This window comes from Etheostoma spectabile, chromosome 21 (genome assembly GCF_008692095.1).
Source record: "Etheostoma spectabile isolate EspeVRDwgs_2016 chromosome 21, UIUC_Espe_1.0, whole genome shotgun sequence".
NCBI classification, from domain to species: Eukaryota; Metazoa; Chordata; class Actinopteri; order Perciformes; family Percidae; genus Etheostoma; species Etheostoma spectabile.
In genome coordinates, this window is record NC_045753.1 from 7,595,493 (window position 1) to 7,604,966 (window position 9,474).

A 9,474-nucleotide genomic window follows, 5' to 3' on the forward strand; every position below is an offset into this window, starting at 1 on the left:
TGTGTGTATGTGTGTGTGTGTGTGCGTGTGCACTGTGATGGCCTTCTTAGCCATCATGTTATGTAATGAGGCACAGAGTCGCTGAAAGGGCATGACTGCTCTGGCCTGATTTGAGGCAGACAGATAAGCAATACTCAATGCATTGTCGGTAAACATCTGGTCCACAACTGCACGCAACAAATGGGATCACTTTTCCATTTCATCCTCTCGTTTTCTCTCTGACACACACATTATAGTGACAACAGGATATGGTGTCATGGTAAATATTTTTCGGGGTGGCCTTTTGATGGGATGTTTTGTGACAGTTTGGGGGAAATTGATGCACATTTAATGAGCCGTGAAATCATTTTTTGTACTGCACGTAACATTACTTACACGACTCATCATAAAGAAACAATTGCTACACCTTCAGACTGTGTATTTATATGTTGGTTTCACTTTTTTCATGCTTTATGAAGGGTTTTCAAAGTTTTAACTAACTGCTTTATTAATGGTTAATAAATGGCTGATAAATTAGCAATACGCATTAGTTAGAGCAGCTTTAGGTTTGAAAAAAACCCTTTGGCTGGTAAACATCCTCATCCAGTACAACTGGCTTTGTCTTTTTGACTGCTCTTTAATCTCTCTTATTAGAAAGTGAGAAAGTCATGATCCTTAATAATGACTTACATTCATAATGGCAGACTGGATGACTTGTTAGAAAGCAATTTTTTAAGTCATTTATAAAGGGTAATGAGTTTCTCCGTTTTGAATTAAAAGTCAAATATGCAGGTAAGGAAGTTGGCTCCATTAGCACAATCTGCAGGAGGCTGCAAAAACAGGGCTTCATGTTCTCACTTCTTGATAAATGGATTTTGTCAGGATGGTCTGAACAATTCCTGCACGATCGATAAAACAAAGAGCTAGACAAAAACAAAAGTTATGTTAGAAGATGACCAGCCGGAGGGGTTTTTCACAACATCGCAACCCTCATCCTGCCAACATATTTAACATCCAAGGATTTAACATAGAAACACTTTAAAAAGTTCTTACAAAAGTGATGCCAAAATGAATAGATGCCACAGCATTGTTATCAAAGTGAGGTGTCATTAACTTAGATACACCTGATGGTTTTTTTTTTCATATTGCAGGAGTTCATCTAAGTCATATAAAGTGGTCAGAAAGGTTTTCAATAGAAGAGGTGTGACAATGTGTACTTAACAGGTCTAGCTCACAACTAAAGATACTTATTATTACACGTTCCAAAACAGATATAAAATCAATAGAAAACCTGCTTTTTGGGAAATTGTTATGTTATCCCATTCTAGTGACCGCAAGCAGAAATTGAGTTTAAGTTCATGAATCTTCAATGTTCAAAATAATACTTGTAAAATAAGAGGTAAAACCTGCTAACTGTGCCATGTATCTGTGCCTATATACGTATTTTTTAAATACAGGTATTTCATAAACATCCAAAGGCATTTTTTCCTAAAACGTAGTTTATTTCTGCTCCTTGTGTAATCCTACATGATGTACACACTGTACACTGAAGTATAGTATGTAAGCATTTTGAAACACACACGCATGCACGCACACACACACAAACACACACACACCAGCATTAACAAATTTGAGGACACAAACATCTGCTGCATTGTGCTATCCCACTTCTTTGATAAGCTCCACCTCTCTGTTGTCGTTAGTTTCACTGTGACTTCCTTCCGTTTTAGAAGAGAGGAACCTCCATGCAGGAAGTAAATCACACCAATGTGAGCTCTAAATACCTGCCATGTGAGAAAACACAAAGTGAAAAAAGACAAAAGTTTTCAGCAAGTTTTCTCAAAGTTTCCTCAAAGTTTCCTCGTTCTTTGCTCCACTTTCTCAGCTCCCCTCAATCTCTCCTTCTTTCTGATTATACCTCCAGGGATGAGATGTCACTCTCCATCACCTCTCACCTGTCACCCCTGTGTATATGAGCATGTCTGCATGCATGTACGCTTGCGAGTAAATGTGTTAAAGTGTGCACTCGTTTGTGCGCCTGCGTCACCACTTGACGCAATTCCTCCCAAAGTGAAAGGCCATAATAAGTTGACAGCTTCCTGGTTGGATCAGATGTGACATCTCTCTCCCTACAGCTGCTTTACCTTCCTCTCTCCTCTTTATTTTCTCCTCTTCAATCCTGCCGGGCTTCGTAGGAGCCACACACACTTAAATATGGGTCAGCGCCCACTGACTCAAGGGTTTGGCTATGTGCTGTTTCTGTTTGTCTTTGTGGTTGGTCTGTCTATCAGGATGAAGCAAAAATGCTTGACAGCTGAAAAGTTGAAATATTGCAGCTTCATACCTTGAAGGTGGCATTTCCATTTTGAAAGCTGTAGAAAAAAGCTGATTCCAAGATGAACATTTTGTCTGTCACAGTCAAACCCATATCAGTCAAAAGTAATGTTCATAGGACCAGCAGACACACAGTTAGTTGGCCCCCGTAGCTCCTTCCCTGTAGTTTCATCCTCCTCCCAAACCTCTAATGGGCCATCTGTCTACAGCTCCAAATAGGCATGAAAACCAGCACAAAACAACAACAACCACATAACTATGTAAGCTACTTGAAAACTTTTAATTCAGCACAAAACTGGATTTCTTCCATTTTCAAGGTGACTGAATAAAGAAAAATCACTTCACATCCTATGTGCCAGAGGGAAAGGCTAAACGTTAGCTTGCTAGCATGAAAACAGAGCAACTGAGATGGGACCTGCATTTGACAGCTGAATAATGGGCTACCTAAATTAAACTATATAGGGTACTTGAGAACGGAAAAAACACCCAGCAGCCATGTTCCTTACATTTCCAAGCTAGCTGGAAAAAAGAAAAACCACATGTCGAACTCTAAGCTCAAAGGGGAAGTGAGCTTAAAGGCATGAAAACAAAACCACTCAGATGGTACTGGCATCAAACAGCTGAATAATACCAAAATGAAACTAGGGTACTTGAGAACTGAAAATCACCAAGCCCCCATCTTCTCTTCATTTCCAAGGTTGCGGTGGGCGTAAGACGTGTGGTAGCAAGGTGCGCTAGAGGGGAAACTATTTGCTTGTTAGCATTAAAACAAAGCCACATAGATGCTAGCTGCACAGTAACAGCTGAACTATTAAAGAGTGATTCAAGTTACAGTAGTCTGAGTTGTACACCTTAGCTGTTTTAGCATAAAACCACCACTCAGATTCTGCCTGCATCTAACAGCTGAACAATAGCCCACATGCTATTTGTATACTTGGAAACTGAAAAATCACCAAATGTGTCACCATTAATCCTGTTTGTTATGCATATTATCATCACAGCTCTCCACATGTCTAAGAAAGGAGCAGTCAGATGGAGATGGAGGTGTAAATGCCTTATTGCCTCCATGTTTTTGGGGCAGATTAATGAGCCCGTTAAAGGCATGTTTGACGTCATTTATTGAGAACAAATGTTTGTGTCAACCTAATTGTTGAACTTTCTTCATTCACGCACATGATTTTTGAGAAAAATGATCTCACCTTAAATACTTATGATAAAGAAATATACATGACATTTCAGAGACAACATGGTATAGCATAAAAAATATGAAAGCATTATGGTGTGCATGTGTGCGTGCGTGTATCCATGTCACAATCTTTTCTATGTTTAAGATGCAAGTTGTCATCTTCTCACTCTTTATCAGTAATCGTCACTGACAGCAAAACTGGCTTTAACTGTACCCTAGTTGAAAAGACGGAGTGATGAGTGACGAGAGTGCAGTGACAACAAGAGCGGGAATACAGAGATTATGACACGAAGATATCCGCCACAGTCATTTGACTTTTTCAGTGGATTATCTCAAAGTTTTGTTCTGAAAGTTCAATCACATGAAGGATGGTGTCTAACTGGAGAGAAGAGTCCAGTGTGTGTGTTTAAATGTGTGTGGCCGATAGTATCCATCACTAAAAATAGTGGCTTAAATCTGTCAGAGTGAGTTAATATTCAAGCTCCACGAGCTTCTTTTTTCATGTAACGGTTATTTTTGTACGCTAAATCTAAAATGGCATCCATTTGTGCAGTTATAGGATCAATAATGTCTGTGTGCAGTAATGCGTGAATAGGACATGAGGATGTACAGGAAATGTATGTATTCAGGACATTTGACTATTAGATCAATTGATGGAGTCACTCTGCAAAGAGGGTTTGGAGAGTTACTGTAGTATTAGTTGTAACTAATCACTGAGTGTGTTCTGATCTGAGTGATTTTAATTGAGTGGATTGATTGTTACAGGACATTAGCAAAGTCTCATCTCAATGTGGCTGTAATGTGATGGGAGAGTTACTGATTAGGGCACATATCTCAGGCACATCGCTGTGACGTATCATGTTAGAGAGTAATAAAGAGTCCTGGGAGAAGTAACCCGAAGGTTACTTATGGAATATATACATATCATATAGTTGATCACGTTTATAAGAGCAGAGATTTCTCCACCACAGAAAAACAGGAATCAGTTTCTAAATACATTTAATAAATGCTTTTCTAATAATTGCAACCCAAATATAAAATTTGTTTTTCTTTTTTAATTTTCTAAATCCTGTCTGCACATTAGCAGAGATAAGGATTGTTTAAAGAAACTCAAAGTCTCTGATTGAGCTCAGCCTGAGAATCTGAATGCAGGGCAACAAAGTCCCCTGGTACCTTAAGGCATTTAGAGTCATGTACTGTAACATGGTCAGGTTGTTGATTTCTACCCTCTAATGACGTATAGGAAAGTTTACCCTCCCTACACTCAAAGTTTTTTTTGTACATGTCATTAACATTGTGAAACTGTCACAGGTTGGTTGGGTTTAATCAAAAAAATACTTTATGTTTAGAAAAAGATTGTGGTTTGGGATAAAATCCGATGTTACCTAACTTACGGTTATTTCTGTTTATTCCGTATAGTAAAAAGAAATTTACATTTACTTTTATTTTCAAACAGGGCCCGTCACAGGTGCTGCGGGGCTCGAGCACCCACAGAAAATACTCAGCACCCATGTGTGCCAGACTGCCAGTAGGCTAAATTTATTTAAAATGAAACATTGCAGTTGGTGCTAAGTGGAGTGTCTGACATAGTGTGATTGGTTATGTTGCTGTCAGTCCCCTGTTCCATTCATTCTTAATTTCTGACGAAGCTGATCTGGGTTACGTGTCAGTTAAATTGTTCATCACCAATCATTGCATTACATTACATGTCATTTAGCTGACGCTTTTATTCAAAGCGACATCCAATTAAGTGCTTCCAACCCTGAAGGTAAAAATTCCAGACAACATTTAGTAAGTGCAAGTACAAGATATTTTTCATTTTTTTACTTTTTTTCTATCATCATCCAAGGTGCAGTCGAAAGAGATGTTTTTTAGCCTTCGGCTGAAGATTCGTAGGCTTTTGGCCATCCAAGCCTATCTGTATTGCGAGAAGTGAATCTTTTCCTATCTTTCCTCAGTTGAAAGATAGCCTACTTTACGGCTTTATGATAGAGTTAATAGGCGTGCGTGTCTCAAGTTGGCCGTGGTCCATTTCCTAAGGTTCTGAAATGCAAACATTTTTAGACTACTTTTTTTTTTTTTTAAAGGGCATGTGCCGGTGATCACCCACGGAGGAAAACATAAATCAGTGCCTATGATAGCCAACAGAGGGCGGCACCACTATAAACATAAATGTGAGTCGTAATCATAGACTGTTTAAAACTAAGGTCATAATTGCTGCTTAAACAAACGACTCATGTGGGTGTTTTTCAGTAGAGGACAGTCTGGTATGTTAAGCTGTGATCACACTTGGGATGAACTCAGCGTAGACTGGATCATTTTATGGAAGGAATAGTGACTTTACTTGCTGGTGAATGATGGGAGAACTGGTTGAATTTGTGGTCATTGTTGCAAATGCAAGCTCACAACTTCCTGGAGGACCGATTACAGAAATTTAAAGAATTTTGTCATGTTTGAAGGATGTGACATCAGCAACGAGTATATTTTTCCGATGTCTCCTAAAGACTACGTTCCAATACAAGAAAACTGCATTCTCCATGAGGTTTCAAGGGAGATGCATTTTGAGCTGGTTTACATTTCTACGTTTCTAATCAAGTCTGGGTAGAGAGGAGGTCAAATTGGATGGGTGCATCAAACAAACACAGAACACCCAGGAGACTAAAAAACTAAAAGTCAATGTTGACTTTTCTACGTAACATACTTAATCTATATCACGTACGTAGCATACTTCATAAGGTCCAGGGTTAAGGAATTTCTCCCATCTAGCGTTGAGATTATAAATTGCAATGACTTCTCTCGCAACACACAGTTCAAACTACGTATTACCGCTACGGTAGCCTTCATGCTTCAAAAAGCCGGTCTCTTGCTCTTTTCAATATTTTTTTCTGGGCGAAGAAGCCTCCTGCTCCTGAAATTTAGATTTTGAATACGTGTGGTCCTCCATGTTTCCTTCTTCAAACTTGCCGGGGCCTGGAAGCAACGCTACCCATAGCAGCATTAGCAGCACCTGTGAGTTTATCATGTGACAGCCAAAATGCGAAAGGTGGAGCAGTATGTCCTGTATGTCCCTTACCAGCTTACGTATTTCAAGATGGCGCATGAATTTAAAGCGTCTATAGTTCATGTGAATGCAAATGTAAAATTTCAAGCCAGAAGGAATACTATGAATTGATGGTGGTGGTAAATATTTATGAAAAAGGACAAGTTTTTGAACGGGCAACACCGATTTTGATATTAAATAAAATAAATAAAACAACTTGTTACACGCTGGATCTTTACCTTACGTATGCAACCTAAAAAATGTCTTAAACATACTTATTTCAACCCAAACCATGATCTTTTTTTAAACCTAACCAAGTAGTTATGTTTCAATTCAAAACGTTAGCCAGTGACCGTTATACAACATAAGGGGGTTGCTGGGAAGGAAGCTTCCCTCATAAGCGTGAAGTTTGTTGAATGGGAACTACATTTTTGGGGGGACAGGGTTACTGAGGAATCATAAGTGACTTCTTTGTGGAAGTTGGAATAACATGCAAACAACCTTTTAAATTTTGGTGAAATTAACAACAACTTGAAGATACATGGAACTAATGGATGTATTGACGCCATGAAGGTATTGACAGTACTGTACATGTAAACTGATCCAGGCTGCCATTAATTAGCAAACATGCACCTGTTCATTCATAATATCACTAATTTAGACTTTGTCGTTCACCACAAGCTATTTCTATCAATCTATCCCACCCTCCGAGTCCTAATCTTTGAACCAGCTGCACGGCCATCTTCTCTCTTTCAAAAACAGCCGCAGAAACTCTCATGAAGCTCAGCCAACGCTCCATAAACACTACATAGCCCGGAGACAGGTGCAGTTTTTGTTGCAGATTAAAAGTCCAAATCAGCAAGTTGTTTGAGAGGCGAGCCAAGAGAGGAGTGCTTGGAGGCCCGAGGCTCTGCGCGGCAATGAGTCAGAGAGGGGATGAGGAGCAGAGAGAAAGACTGGAGGAGAGGAAGACAAACGATATGGTTTGGGGGGGGGGAGAGGAGAAAGAGGAAGAATTAGGGCTGGGTTTAGGTAAGAGGGGGCAGAGAGAGGGAAATAATAAGAAGACTGAAAGGAAAAAGAATCAGAAACTGAAGAAGAAAAAGACAGAAAGTGATTAACATTTTTGCAGAAGACGAATAGAGATTGTTATAAAAGTAGTTTTTGGCTTTTTCCCTTTCTTTTATTGTGTTATGTATCTTTTTTTGTGCACAGTATAGGTTCACAACGTGTAAAAGCCCAAAGTCCATCCCAAAGGGACTTACCATCTCTCACAAAAAACACTGTTCAAAAACTGCTCCAGACAGCTCTATTGTAGTCCAGCCTTTACTTCCGTGACGAACGTGTGTCACTTTGTAACACGTTATAATGCTCGCTTAGCTGCTAGCATGGCACGCCCTCATACTCTGCAACTGACAAGCTGGCAATACCTAAGGCCAATTTATGGTCAAAGCATCCGAGCTTGCGCGTGCCAATGTGACATCAAAATAACGTAGATCTCAGTGGCGCGCCAGGATTGTGAGTACGCGCGTGTCCGGCGGGCTATTTGTTTCAGTGCACGAAAAGCAGAAACAGGAAGCCTGAATGAGCTCGAGGGCAACTGGATGCCAGGAGTCTCAGAGTGACAGCAAGTCTCTCTTGTAAACTTACTGGGTCAAGATGAGTTCTTTTATGGTGAGCCCATGAAGTATTGTCATTGAATCAAATCTGTTGTTTACCTTTTTCTTCTTCTTCTAGTCCATAGAAATAGAAAAGTCGGTAGCCTTTGCTCATTAGCGCCACCTCTGTTCAGGAAAAGACTGTAACTAGTGTTGCGACCACCAGGCACAAATATAGTTACAGCACTCTCATGACGTCACACTGGCACATGTGCGACACAATGTCTCACTCTGTAGCTAAAACAGAGAGCTCAATACACAGGGTGAAAAGAGGAGCTGAAAGAATGTGCAGTACAACAAATAAATTGTGTTTTCTGATAATTAAACCACATAAACTTGTTCTGGTACAACCTCAAAATACAATTATGAACCTAAAAATTAGCATAATATGAACACTTTAAGTGTTTTTGTTGTGAAATGCAAATGTTCAGAAGGGGACAAATTCACATCATAATCTAACTCATACAGTGTAGGCCTGTATAAAAGGATTCACAATAAGATTAAGATCTGAATTAATTTGAAGGAATGAATATAATATTATGTTACAAAACAAAGTTTCACAAATAGAGTAACTCATAAATTAGATTTTTTTTTAGTCTTATTTCTAGGTGTAATTTAATTTTGACATGTCTCATCTATGATTTCCTACAACCCAAAAATGCACCCAGAAATGTATTGTTCATGGCTATCTTCATATCAGAAATACTATTTTTCAAGGTAGATTACTCCTTTTACCACTGTCTCGAGAGTCAATCCAAATGTCCACAAACTCTACACACATGTACCATTTGTCTACATGAAATACTTCTGGCTGATAAAATAAGCATGACTATGATATCTGACACTCAAAAAGCTTCATGCCATCACCCTAGTCCCTCCAGGAGACACTTTCTGTGACAACGTTACTCCCTGAGATCTTCACACACACAAACACGTTGTAGACGATCAGTGAAGTGGCAAAAGCAACTCACTTATCTCTTTGGCAGTTTGAGTGTGAACAAACTGCACCTGGCTGCCATTGTCAGGTCGGTCGTACTCTAGGTTGTGTGTGTTTGTGTGCCATTACATATCTGTGTTTGTTCGTGTGTGCGGTAGAAGGGGCTAAACACATGAGCTTCGTTAGCAAAACACAGGCACCAGTGTTTGAATTATTGATCAAGGGAGTGAATACCATCAACTCTGTAAATTCAGGAAATGCACAGGGAGAGGAAATGTGTTTATTCAAAGTGATGAGTAAGACTGTGTGTGCGTGTGTGTGTGTGTGTGTGTGTGTGTGT

At 39.5% G+C, this 9,474-nt stretch overlaps 1 protein-coding gene and 1 long non-coding RNA gene across 2 annotated transcripts in view; one reads left to right on the top strand and one right to left on the bottom strand.

The window, feature by feature from the left end:
* shisa8b (shisa family member 8b) overlaps window positions 1-9,474 on the top strand; it is a 39,368-nt gene that overhangs the window by 4,799 nt on the left and 25,095 nt on the right. The gene's annotated exons all lie outside the window — the stretch shown is intronic.
* LOC116670923 (uncharacterized) overlaps window positions 3,834-9,474 on the bottom strand; it is a 17,589-nt gene continuing 11,948 nt past the window's right edge. Inside the window, exon 3 of the long non-coding RNA XR_004327154.1 lies at window positions 3,834-3,844. This is a non-coding gene — a long non-coding RNA (uncharacterized LOC116670923). The remainder of the gene's footprint in view (window positions 3,845-9,474) is intronic.